We start from the raw sequence: 13,359 nt of genomic DNA on the forward strand, positions 1-13,359 counted from the left end.
CAATGCCCTTACATTTTTTATTAAATGTTAAAGGTAGCTTCTAGGACACAAATGAGCGGTCAACACTCGTTTATATATAATTGATTAGAATTTTTCTATCAATAATGCAACACGTACGTAGTGATTCCGATTTCTCCAAAAATGATAATTTAGTAAAAAAAAAAAAATCATATTTTTATCTAGATGTTTAATAATTAGTAAATTAAATAATTTATATTCATTTCCGATTATTACTTGCTTCAGCTTAATTGTCCCTCAGGAAAAAGTTAGATTCCCTCCATATCATTTTTGTTTAAAGCTGTAATTAAACTGTATTTGGAGTGACATGCATAAAAAAGAATATAGTTAGAGGGAGCTATAGGCCTTACGAAATCCGAGCAGAATTATTCTTAAAAATTAAAACTATTAAAAGGACTAAAATCCTTTCAATGAAACAGTATAATTTACAAACACACAGAACACAGGTGAATTTGATCATGCAGCTCAGTGTCGCGTCATGTTATCTATACATCAAAGATAATCAGAAACAAAATTAATTATCACTATACGGACAGCCGTCGCCATATCATGTTCATTGCATAATTAATTTCCCTGATCAGCATTATCTATTAGTGCATCGTCCATTTTTGTCCATTTGGGTAATCTATGATCTGAATCCGTGAAACGACTCACGTCCATGTACAGCTATACAACCCGAAACAAGATTATTATAATAAATAATTTCTTAAATTTGTGGCTGTTTAGTAGAGATCCGAGCTCATCTTCAGATAATTGTTGTTTTATGGCCATATGGCCATTAAAATATGGATAACAAAAAATCATTATAGTGCGTAATACTGAAGATACGCATATTGTATAATTAGAAGACAAACATCTACCTTCATAAAAAAGGCCATTTGGTAAATTAACTAAAATATTCAGTGCATAATCAAATCCAGATAAGGATGAGTGATTATATTAGTTTCTGTGAATAATCGGAGAACATGATCATTTTGAGATGATACATGCTGATTATAAAATCGTCGATATCGACTCAGGGACACTCGATCGATGTTTTCATGCAGCTCTCTATGGTCACTTACTGCCGATATAATGCCGTCATTTTTCGTATCAACCTTGTGTCTTTGTTATCTCGTGTGCCAATAATAAAACATGCATGTACATTGATATTGTTTGATAATAATGAGAAGTAATGAATCGTAAATTTAGAAATGCTTAAATTCATGCCACTGGCGTTCTTAAAGGGAAGCATGTATTAGATGCCAAATGTGTCGACCAAATTGCAAAATACCGTAACATTATTTTGACTTTTCGTTCATGTTTGACATTGTGCGGTTTTTTCTATACGTTTATTCTCTCCATGCACATATTATGTAGACCTATTTGCAATACACTAGACAAAAACCCAAAATATTCAATTCGTTAGGCTGATCGGAATTGCAAATTTATGTTTTATTGCACTGGTTACAGCATACATAAAGCAACAATACCATACGACAACCGACTGATTTGCCTTGGTTTACTCAAAAATGAAAAAAAAGCCATTGGTATAGAAAGAGCCGTTTTCAATGAAAAAAAGTATATATTATTATCATTGTTTTTTAGAAAACATAAAACATTCATTTTTTTAACGGAACAAAAAAGAAATCCAAATATTTTATGATAGCTTTATCTAATTGCGTGTACTTGGTCTAGATTCCCGTGATTTTGAAATAACAAAACATGAATTTAATTATTTATATAAGTGCAAGAAAGGGGAAATTACATCGTGTTATCTGAAAAGTAGAAATACACCTGCTGTATGCTGTAGCTTGAGGTTCAAAATAATATGAAATCGAGACAAACGTACGTAGGTCGACTATTTTTAGCATAAATAATCGATATATATATATTAAATATATATTGCATCATGTATTATCACATTATGTTGAATAATCTTTCGTTTTTATACCTTTAATTCAATACAAAACCAACACGTTTTACTTGCTTTTGTTACAATTTCATGGGACACCCGGAGCTAACGTATTAAATTTCAATTTAAAATGCACCAAAAGGCCACGGGACCTGTGTGTCAATGATAATGCACAAAAAAATGTCGTGTCGATCATTCATAATGAACAATGAATGAAAACGTTAACATTATAATTTATACTTTTTTAAACCCTGGAGGCGCCATCGTCTTTTATAGTTGAAATTAATCAACAGTACTAAACTTTTCAGTATGATGGTGCATGGGTGTTACGGTCTTACAAAGGCGTTTTGGTGAAAAGAATGCCTTCTCATAGTGTCTATACCTGACAATACAAATCCTATGGGACTTCGAGCCTGGGTCGGATCTTTGCCTCAAAAATTCTGGGTCAAAAGTTCAACCAGGGTTAAAGGGGCATTCACGATGCTTTTTTAGCTATGTCTACTGACAATGCTAGTACTGTCGCACACCACAGAGTTAAAGAAACGTATGCCATGCGCTAATAGTATTAACGTTATATGTAAACGATGATTGTGTTTTCTGTGCAGTTTTTACTCAGGACAAATAAAAAAATAATATCCTATTATAAACAGGTTTTATATAGCTGCTGCATCTAGGACGGTTCCAGGTGGGGAGGGGGGGGGGTAGACCGACTGACAAATGTTAATTATTTATACTGGAAATAATACAAAATTTCCTTAAGTTCCCTGCATTTGTCATCACTCAATTTTTGATTCATTTTTGTGTTGACGGCAACGCCCCATCCACCCACCTTGAACAATCTTGGACTTCAACAGCCACGCCCTTGTAAAATCCTGGACCCCTCACTACGTTAACTTGCTCCCCTTTACTATGATTGGACCCGATAATAGGCCTATTTCATTGTGGCTTAATTCTTTCGCTTGAAATTTAAGCAAGATCACTTTGGGTTTATTGATTCCCGTTTGGTGGTGGGGGAACTTAACCGTTTTATTGTTCTTATTTAAGGACAATGGGTTAATTTTTTTTTTTATAAATCCTAACTTATCGTTGATGTTTTAGCACTATTTCTTAGATGAAACTATAGCTAGATGATTAATAGCTCAAAATATATAATCAAGAAAACTATGCAATTTCAAAATCTAGTTCCTAATACCAACCATGCACTTTGCAATTATTTGTTACAGGAAACAGTGCATACTCCCTTAGACTAGGGTACGTGGTTGAAGACGACCTGAGGGTCACGGCTAATTGTGCACCTGCAAAATCAATCGACCTGTACCCCTTCAGATAACTTGCAGTGTTAAGCGCAGGTCATGCGTCATAAATCATTGTCACAGACGCGAACTCTGAGCTTTGATCGATGCGGAATGCATTAAGGCTCGCGTTCATGGCGGAAATAGCCAGGAAGTTTCAATGATGTTGATGCTATCAAAGCTAACGTCAATTCTGCATGTACGAAGTTACCACACACAACAAGTTGATAGGAGTATAGGAGCGTCAACATTTAGGACATGTCGCGGGGAATGGGGGGGGGGGACAAAGACGGAATAAGAAAATTGACAAAGACAAGAGGGCGAAGTCAATAAATAAATATGTAGTGTTAATTTAATCAGCACCTCATCATTACTTATCCTGCCTGCATTTAATCAATAAAAATCAAAAACAATTCAATATTTTCAGAGTGCCCTCATAATCCAGCTCCCCCTCACATACACACACCCACACAGGCACGCAGCTGATACTTATGAGGATCCGACCTAATTCCGTCCCCTTTCCTTCTTTGCTCCTTTTGTTTGATACTTTTTTACCCAGCTCCCATAAGTGCCCAGGTCCTCGGGCAGAGTCGGGCCCGGGTTATCGCACACACCCTATTGTCCCAAGTCCTCAGTCATAAAGGATGACCAACCGAGACAACTGTGTTTATACAGCTGCAAGTGATTGTCCTTCTTTGATGTGTACACTAACTTTTTAGCAACATTTCTCATTCGTTTTGTGCACGAATCTCAATCGTGGACCTTCGGAGTCAATCGTGGGATATATTCATGCCCTCTATTGTTTAACCTCCACTATTTAAATGCATATACAAACTCAGACACGTTTGTTTAATGTGTAAACCGAGGATTTTCTGTTGTTCCCTTTTCCTTTATGTTTAATTAATTATACTCTTACGTTTTTGCAACAGCTCTCACTGGTTTTGCACATGTTTTCTAATCGAGGTCGTCTTCGATTTGGTTCCTGTCCTCAATTCATCGATGATGTTGCACGTGTATAGCTGTCCTTGATTTACACCCTAAACACTGAAACGCAGCCTCACACGCACACATATTGGGGTACCCCTTGGTTTCTCTTCTTTGTTCTCCTTTGTTGCTGTTGAATTCTCAAACACCACAGCGTTTCCCTATAAATACTAAATACTTCCTTATGGAGTCTAATTGTGTTTTCTACCCCATAAGGAACCCTGTACATGTACATATCTGCAAACACCTTCAATCGTTCACCTCATATTGTCCCTCATTGGTATATACTTTAAAGGGCCTATATAATATATTTTTTTTTTCTTGCAATCCTTGGAAATGCACCTTTGTGTCCCATATATATTTTCATTTTGCCATTTTCAAGGGTATTTTGGTGCCTTTTGGGGGTTTTATCCTAATGCAAATTACCATATATAGCAAAACTGTGATATCATTCCCGGCAAAAGCCTAATGTTGCAGCTAATTCAGTACAAAAACAATTGCTAGGATTTCGGATATTTGCCTTCGTAAATGTTCTTTTCTCATAAATGTTTTTCAATGAACAAATTTTAGGGTTCACAATTTGAACAGAAAATACCCTTAAACTGCACAGTGTCTTAATTCCTGAAATGACATCACAGCAACAGTGCCCTCAGTTGTCCAGAAAAGCATGACATTAATTTGCACTTCCACTAAAATTATCCAAAAAGGAATGTGACATAGTTTTCAAACATGTAAGAGGACTGGAAAGTAGAACAAAAAGTGTTTCTCAGATAAAAACAAAATTATCTCATGGAGCCTTTAACTTTTTGGGAAGACCTTCCATATATTTTGTATACCTAATACCTCAATGTGGTCCTTCGGTGAATTGTGGACCATTGTCCTCTATTCGTGTCCTCGTGTATACATGTGCATGCACATCCATGTTTACGTTACATATACCTTGTGTGGACATTCCTTTGTTATCGTGTAGTTAAGAGAAACCTGTGAGAAAAACACTAATTTTACTCACACTTTGAAAACTCTTTCAATCCATTTTTACTATGATTCCCTGAAGTGTTTCTCTTTGTTTTGCGACGGATAAAAAAATTGAACCCAAAAATGCCTCAAACCTGGTTTCCAAACAAACAAATATTCTTAACAGCATAAATATATCACTATAATTTCAAATAAATAACTGCGACTTTTTATCAGTTTGCACGTTAACTCGTTCGAGTATCGGAGTTTATTAAACACAATCGTTTAAAATTAAATAATCATTATTCACCAGTGATTTGGTCCATAGTATTATGCAGTGTAATGTATCAGAGATTAAAATTAAAAACACTGCCGTTATTCTGCGTAAACACCTATTTATATATTTAATTGAGTGATGTCAATTCTTTTGTAGTCGGAACGTAGTGCGGACCCTATACCTGCAGAACACGGATATCGATTTAGTGTCAGTGCATGGGAAGATATTACGCTGCAGCGAGACTGAGATATATTATACCTGCTATTATAATGTTGTGAATATAGATGTCTCATTTACTCTGCAGTGATACTGCATGGCATACTAATATAAATGACTGCGTCAATACCTTCAGCCGCCATTTTGACTTAACAGCCGAGAAAATAGCCATTGTGACGTGATGCGTGACGGCCGCGTTTTCGGGCTAGTTCGTGTGCATGATCCCCTTAGATATGATCGACTAGTCACAGATATTGCTTTGAGGCATCGGTGTACCGATAAATAGGATTTCTAAAATATTATCCTATGCAAATTATATGAAACTTAACACTGTAATGCATGACCGCATATATGGAAGGTTTTGATGGCACACTTGCCATTCAGAAAAAAAACACAAACAAGCAAACACTCATAGCAGCAAGATGTTTCATGTATACCACAGATTTTGAGGCCAGCTATATGGTGATATTATAATGTACATGCATACAACTCAATCGCCAAATTGAAAGAAATAAAGGCAACCACTAGATTTGTACACCCCGAATCAAATTAATCAAAATAATGAAACTATCTTTGTATTTCATGGAAACTGGTCATGATTATATACCAATGCTTAATTAATGTTTACATTCGGCCAGCCGATAGGCCTTCATCGGCTCATAAAATAGCAACAATTCTGTTTTAAAAGAGTCGTTCGTTCAATGATTGTACATATAGCGTCAAGGTGGTCTTGATATTTAGTATTGTTCATTGTTATTTTTAATTGCTTTACTTCTATAGGCCTATACCTATTTTCAATAACGCCCATATTCCTTTATCAATTCTTGCATTGCGGCCACATCTTATCTTGCGCATGTAAAGAACAATATAATTTGTTTTTAATTTGTCTTTTTTATTCCTCATTATTTAAGTTGTAGAAATATTTCCCCGCTATATTGATATCTACAAATTCGTGGAGTTTATTTCAGGCGGATCCAAACATTTCAGCAGATGTTTCCTCCTAAAGTGTAAAAATATAATAAGCTCAGTTGTATATCAATGCACAATGTAGTATATGATTGAAAATATTCTCTACCAAGCAAATGGTTTCACCAGTACGTCGTGCATGTAGGCTATCACCACTGATATCTCATTAATACGAATCTGCCACAGCTGTTGTCTTCTTCCAAATCATATTTACTTATGATTTTTTCATGGAAAACTGAAAGAAGGAGGCTTCTGTACAAAAAAAAAAACAATAAAATGCGCAAAGCAATTAAGCATAACGTACAGCGTGGCGTGTGTCATGGAAAGGGTTTATACCGCATATAATTAAGCCTTGAAATAAATTAGCAGACCGTACCCGTAGAAAACTCTAAAGAACATTCGACCAGCATTGGTTCGAGCAAACTAGTTTGTATATTGTTAACCATAAATCTCGCTCGAACTTTCTCTTTGTTGGTAAGGACATGTCGCCTTTCCGATTATCTACCTTTACGGTGGCATCCATGGAACGAGATTAGCCAACACAAGATAAGCCTACGTTGAAAATGTTGCTGATACCAAAAGTGGTTTATCGAGAGGTGGTGGCTGGGTGTGAAATTTGCCCCATAAGGACCTGCACTCAATGACAGTAGGTCAAACATACGCCTTGCTACATCCCACACCCGGTACCCCTTCGTTTTGGAAAAAAAAAATTATGTAGGAAAAAAGTTAAAGCCCATTACTTTTTTCCTCAATCGCCTCTCCGAGGCTAAAACATGGGTATGCCATGCACTGGGTTTCACTTAAATGGCTGGGCCTAATTAGTTTATAAAATCCCACTGGGTACAAACAGATAACGTATAATTTTTTCAATCGTATATTATTATTTATTTAGCCATTCTCACAACATTATAAAGAAAGGCAAGGAACAGCAACCTGCTGCACCAATAAAACAAGCTATATAAATAAATAATAAATAAAAAGATGTATATAAAAAAGCATATTGATACATAAAAAAGCAAGTACATATATAGAAACATGCACTAAAACGTTTCATAAGAAAAGACACTGACAGAGAAAAAACAATGAATTTAAACATGAACCCAAAATTTAAGGGAGATTACCGAGATAAGAAAACACAAAAAAATGACTAATACGGGGAATTAGGATGATTAAAAAGGCAAAAAAACAAAACAATGAATGAATTAAGACATTAAAACATATCTTAGGTGACTTAAGCGGGGAAAGATGAAATTTTTTTTTACCATGATCAAAAGAATGCGGAAGGATGATGACAGAAAAACAAATGACAGAATGAAAGAAAACAACACTGAATTTAGACATAAAAACCAAAACTTTTACGAAAGAGAAATAACGGCTAGAGTTGAGAAAAGTGCTTAAATAATGGAAAAAACAATGAATTAAAACACACAAAAACCAAAAATTATACAATGAAGATAGGAATTATATATAAAAACTGCATTATATAAAAAGCACATTAAAACACTGTAGCTAGGAAGATGATTAAAATTCACTCAGAAGAGCAAACAAAATCTTTCAGGCTTCTTAACCAAGAATTCAGCGAAGTTGTCACAAAATCAATACGAAGCTGTTTAGGCAATTCATCCCAGAGTCTAGGAAATGCATGAATGGGAGAGCAGTGTGAACGTTGAGTTCTAGAGACGAGATGTATAAACCTGACGTCATCAGTATGTCTACAGTTAACCTTAATGTGTCTAGAAACTGCCTCACTGATCACCTGGTTATAATGCAGTAAAAAATATAACAAAATCCTACAAAATATTACGATAACATGTATATAAGTTTACATGTACAATTACATCATAATAAAATGATAAAACACATCTACTGGAAAACCAAATAAATAAAATGTCCCACAATTCAAAGAAGTAAAGTAAAAAACAAATAAAACGGGACGTCATTAAAATAAAACAATTAGGCACATCACACGAAGTTGATCAGATAACGTACAACTATAAAGCAAGTCTTAAAATATCAATAAAACACAGTAATTAATAACGCAGATGTTTAAACTGGGACAGAGTATGTGCCTTCCTTTGAGAAGCAGTTAGCTTGCTCCATCTAAAGGTCCCAAGATATTGAAAAGAACGCTTGGCCGCGTAAGTCTTGGGAACAAAAGACAAGTGCAGGGAACCATTTAACATAGAGCGGGTACCAGCTGAATGACATGGCTGTATAAAAAGGCTATTCAGGTAACTTGGGTAACACAGAGCCTAATTGCCTGAATGTGTACTCATGATTATAGGGCCTAGATTTCGTATTAAATTGTTGGTTTGTTTGTTCGTTTTTTGTTTTTTGGGGGTTTTTTTTGAGGGGGTGTTAATCCAGACAGGGTCGGAGGTAATAAAAAGAGGGTTTTTTTCTTGGGTCGGGAGCCCAAAAAAGGGTCAGTCGGAAATGAAAACCAAAGAAATACAAAGGGATGCCCTTGTAGCTTAACTAGAACACATTTTCTGCATTTATTTGGCATTGCAGAAACGCAACTTAATGATTATCTTGGAATTATGTTATATCCTAAAGTTACTGAAAATGTTAATTTCCGTCTTTTGAAATGCAATCCATCTGAAATTCTAGAAAATAGTTTGAAGGATTATTTGCTTGAAAGACATGGAGTTTTTTCCAAAACGCGATAAACGCCATTTTGTTATCTTTAAGAGAATTTCGCCCTCTCCTAAAGTCAGTTTCCATAGCTGGTTATAGTTTTTTATATAGTTAAACACAATTTAATATAGGTTTTCCCGGCCAATTTCCTAAAATGTTCATTCACTTCTGAAAATCGGTCATTCATTTTCGTCTGAATTTGAGAATCGCTCTGAACATGCGTTTCATTTTCGCTGCAGAGCATTCGATTCCATTTCAGTTCAATCAATTAAGTGATTGAGCAGCACCTTTCGTTTATGTTCAGATTCGTTTACAAGACATCTGTTTCGCCTTTAGAGGGCGATTTCAATATTCACCATTCTATTTCCCTTTTAGTTTAATGCATTCGGCACCAGATACAGTTAGGGGTTTCTTTTTCATTAACCGTCAATCAAATTAGCTGTACCTGAAATCAATTTTTTTTAAAGGCGTTCTTGCGTAAATGAATGCACAGGTAACGTAATTGGTCGTCTGTTTCTTATAACCGAATGCACGGACAATGAAAACGAGTGAACTTTCGTTGAATTGAAATGTGATTAAAGACGTGCATTCAAAGTCTGACGAAAACGAATGCCCAATTTTCAGAAGTGAATGAACATTTTAGGAAATTGGCCGAGAAAACCTATAATACAACAAAGCGAAATTTGAGCATTAGAAACATGACTTATTGTTTTTATTCTTTTAAGTACATATCAGTGCAAAGAGTTTATATTTTTTAAATGGTTATGTCGCGTTTTGTAAATAAACTGTTAAATTATGAGCTCTATTTTTTTTTGTAATTGGATCATTATGCCGTAATAAAAAACTGATTAGTATTTTAAAGACCTTTCAATCATTTGGATAATTTGAGTTTTTAATTTTTACTACATGAAGACGAAAGATTAAAGGAGTTTATCGCGTTGAACAAAATCTAAGTAAAACCCATATACAATTTTAAATGATGTAAAAAAATTCTGAAAGACCATGCAAGAAAAAAACGATATGACCCGTGTTTACTTCGTTGTACCAAAATATGGGAAAAAATAAAATGCTGAGCAGATGAAGGAAATTTGGCCTGTTTGTAGATTTTGAACTCAGTCAGGTAGTGCATTTCCTGACGTGTCACTTTAACTTCACATCTGTACCATTTTTTTTGCTCCGGTCAAGGTTGACTATACCAACGCACTGACGTGACTGAATTAGGACCAACAGAGCGTGATACATGCTAGTACGTTGCATTCAATGGGAAGGGGGATTCGTCAGGGAAGTTTTATGCAGTCAATCCGGAGTGAACAGCCGTACGTGGTTGCGAAGGCCTATAAGCGTCGCCGTTGTTAAACAAAGTTAATCCGATCACGTACTTAAACACTACGCAGAGCAGTGAAATTCATGCACCCCAAAAAACATGGCCTTTTGAACGTTGTGTATCTCAGAAAATATGCTCAGTATGATTGAAATGTTAAATTTTAACGGAAGAAGAAATTCCAAATTTCATGTCAGTGAAAAAATCGCCGTGTTCGTATATCGATCATGCCGAAACGTCAATTCTGGTTTAATACTGGTAATACTGACATAAAGTCGGGAAGAAATCGTTCGAAAACGTCCCCAAAATCTATGTATTCATCTCAATTTCTAGGGAATTCCCTCAAGTTGTTATTTCACGGGCAGTTGAACACTTATATCATCTAAGTGTATTCCAAATTTCAGCTTAATCTACGTTGCATTCAGTGGGAAGGGGGGAGGGGGTTCGTCAGGGAAGTTTTAATGCAGTTAATCCGGAGTGAAGAAGTCAGGTCACGAGTAAGGATTCAACAACGACAAAAGGTTGTTGGTTTGTAATACAGAGTGGTCACTTTTTCAAGTTTACACTTTTTTAGAGGCAGATTTCTCAAAATTGAAGAGACATGTCGAAATTGTTTTAAGATATTCGTAAACGACAAGATCTTGATCGTATGTGGTGAAAACGGCGTGGAAAATAAAGCTCAGGTTAAGAAAAAGCGGCCATTTACAGAAGAATGGTTAAAAACTAGTTGGTCCACGTCTATGGCAGGCGTGTAGACCTAATTACAATTATTGAAGTTCTTTGTACGTGCAGTGCTATTGTGTTGACCATATCTCATAGACTTGCGTGTGGACAAACTGGTTTTTGATCATTATTAATTAAACCATCGCCATTTCTTAAGTTAGGCTTTATTTCAGCGCCGTTTTCACCATATATACCACGAAGACCCTGTAGTTTAGGAGTATCTAATTGAAACAATTTTAACGTGACTTGCAAATAATTAACCTAAAAAACAATGGTCTGAAGGTCATCCTTGACGTCGTTGTGTCGTCGTCGCTCGCGTCGTCCAGGTTGAAGGCGGGAGACGCCCACGGGGACGGAACAAACTGGCAGTCGTTATTTTCGTCATCGCTGAAGGAATACCTTCTGGGCTGTGGTCTATCACAATTTGAATGGGTCGAGAATGTTATATAGTGTGGGTGATTGACTTTTACTATAGATTACAATGACTACGACTTGGCATAACGCATAATATGGCACGTAACTAGTTTCCAATGCGACCCCTCCAAATTATCACGGTACTCATGCGCATCAAGGAAACGAATGAATGTTCATATGGCAAAACTGTCCCGACCTACATGTACATTGTATGCACAGACATTCAAGCAAACAACATGCTCACGCTACAAAGTTCACACACACACAATACGTTTTAGCCCACGCAGTCAAGTTCAATGGTGTATCGAAAACAGGAAGTATGAATTTAGCCGTGTTACAATTTGTACTGCAAGACTGGGGTCGATGGGGAACTGAGAAGTGGGCAATTATATAGGGCAAAGTCTCCATTTAAGATGTAAATTAATAGCTTTCAGAGAATTTTTTTTCCAGATGTGACGGAATTAACTATGATGAACTCATAGGTTAAATGAAAAGGTCTTTAATTCATGGCGTTGTTCCTTCATGATGCCGCGAAATATGTGAAACTTTTCATAATTGTAAAAACTTTCGTAATTGTTTAGAATGATTAAAACACTGAGGTTGGTGGCTAAGATATATCGTGTACAAAGTCCACAGGATTATGGGTGTATAAACAAGCATATAAGCTTAATGCATGCGCTTGTTCTTTTCTTTGTCTTTGTTCTCCTGGCTATGAGCAATTTACAGGAATGCGGAAGTTGCATTTGTGATCGCATCCGCGTAGGCCTGACCTCAAGTCAGTTGCGCGGCAGCAATCGAGCTGTTAGTTTACGATTGAATCATGGTATCAAAAGGATCAATTACTATAGTCATACTAGATCAATGCAGTGAGCTATATCATCGCAAAAAACATTGCTGAATGAATTTGGTGAATGATTGAAAAGCTTTCGTGGTTTCGGCTCGATAAGTCCGGCACTTTTTGCATGGAATATATATTTATATGACTAACATTTGGTTTCGTTGTTGTAAAGCTATTGTGCCGTGCCAATGACCCGGTTTCGCTATGACTCGCTGGGGCGGAGCTTTCAGAAGAGGGGTGTGTGATATAAGGGGGCGGGTGAGTCTTAGGCGCAGTGCTAAGGGTCCAGGCTCCAGGGGCATGTCCCCCGGAGAACGGTTGAAACCTACGATGACTTCTCTTGCATTCTTAAGGCAATTCAAGAATAAATTGAAGAAATTTCACATACACATTCCCATTTATTATTTTGGCCCCATTTTACCAGTTTCATTAGCCAATAGTCAGCGGCTGGGGGGGGGGGGGGGTGTTGCAACTCCCCCTGTCTAGATCCGGTACTTTCGTGTCGCGTACGTGTTGTGGGAGCCTAAATTTCGGTTCGTCGATGATTATTTCAATATCAATTAATGTAAGTTGATCGACCGTCTCCAAAACCGGTGAGGAAAAAGCACACTATCCGGGCATAATTATTGTAGCGATATACAACTTGTGTAGGCTATATAACGTCTTATTTGTTGCATTTATTTTATGTCCTGATCGACTGGGCCCATCCCATCGAGGGCAATAACTGAGTACTTTGAAAGAAAATAGAGCATTTCAATTTACAACATATTGAAAATATTGCGAATTCAGTTGATGGCCAGATAAAGATTAAAATTGTAGACC

The sequence above is a fragment of the Patiria miniata genome, unplaced genomic scaffold (genome assembly GCF_015706575.1).
Source record: "Patiria miniata isolate m_02_andy unplaced genomic scaffold, ASM1570657v1 HiC_scaffold_7, whole genome shotgun sequence".
In the NCBI taxonomy this organism is placed as follows: Eukaryota; Metazoa; Echinodermata; class Asteroidea; order Valvatida; family Asterinidae; genus Patiria; species Patiria miniata.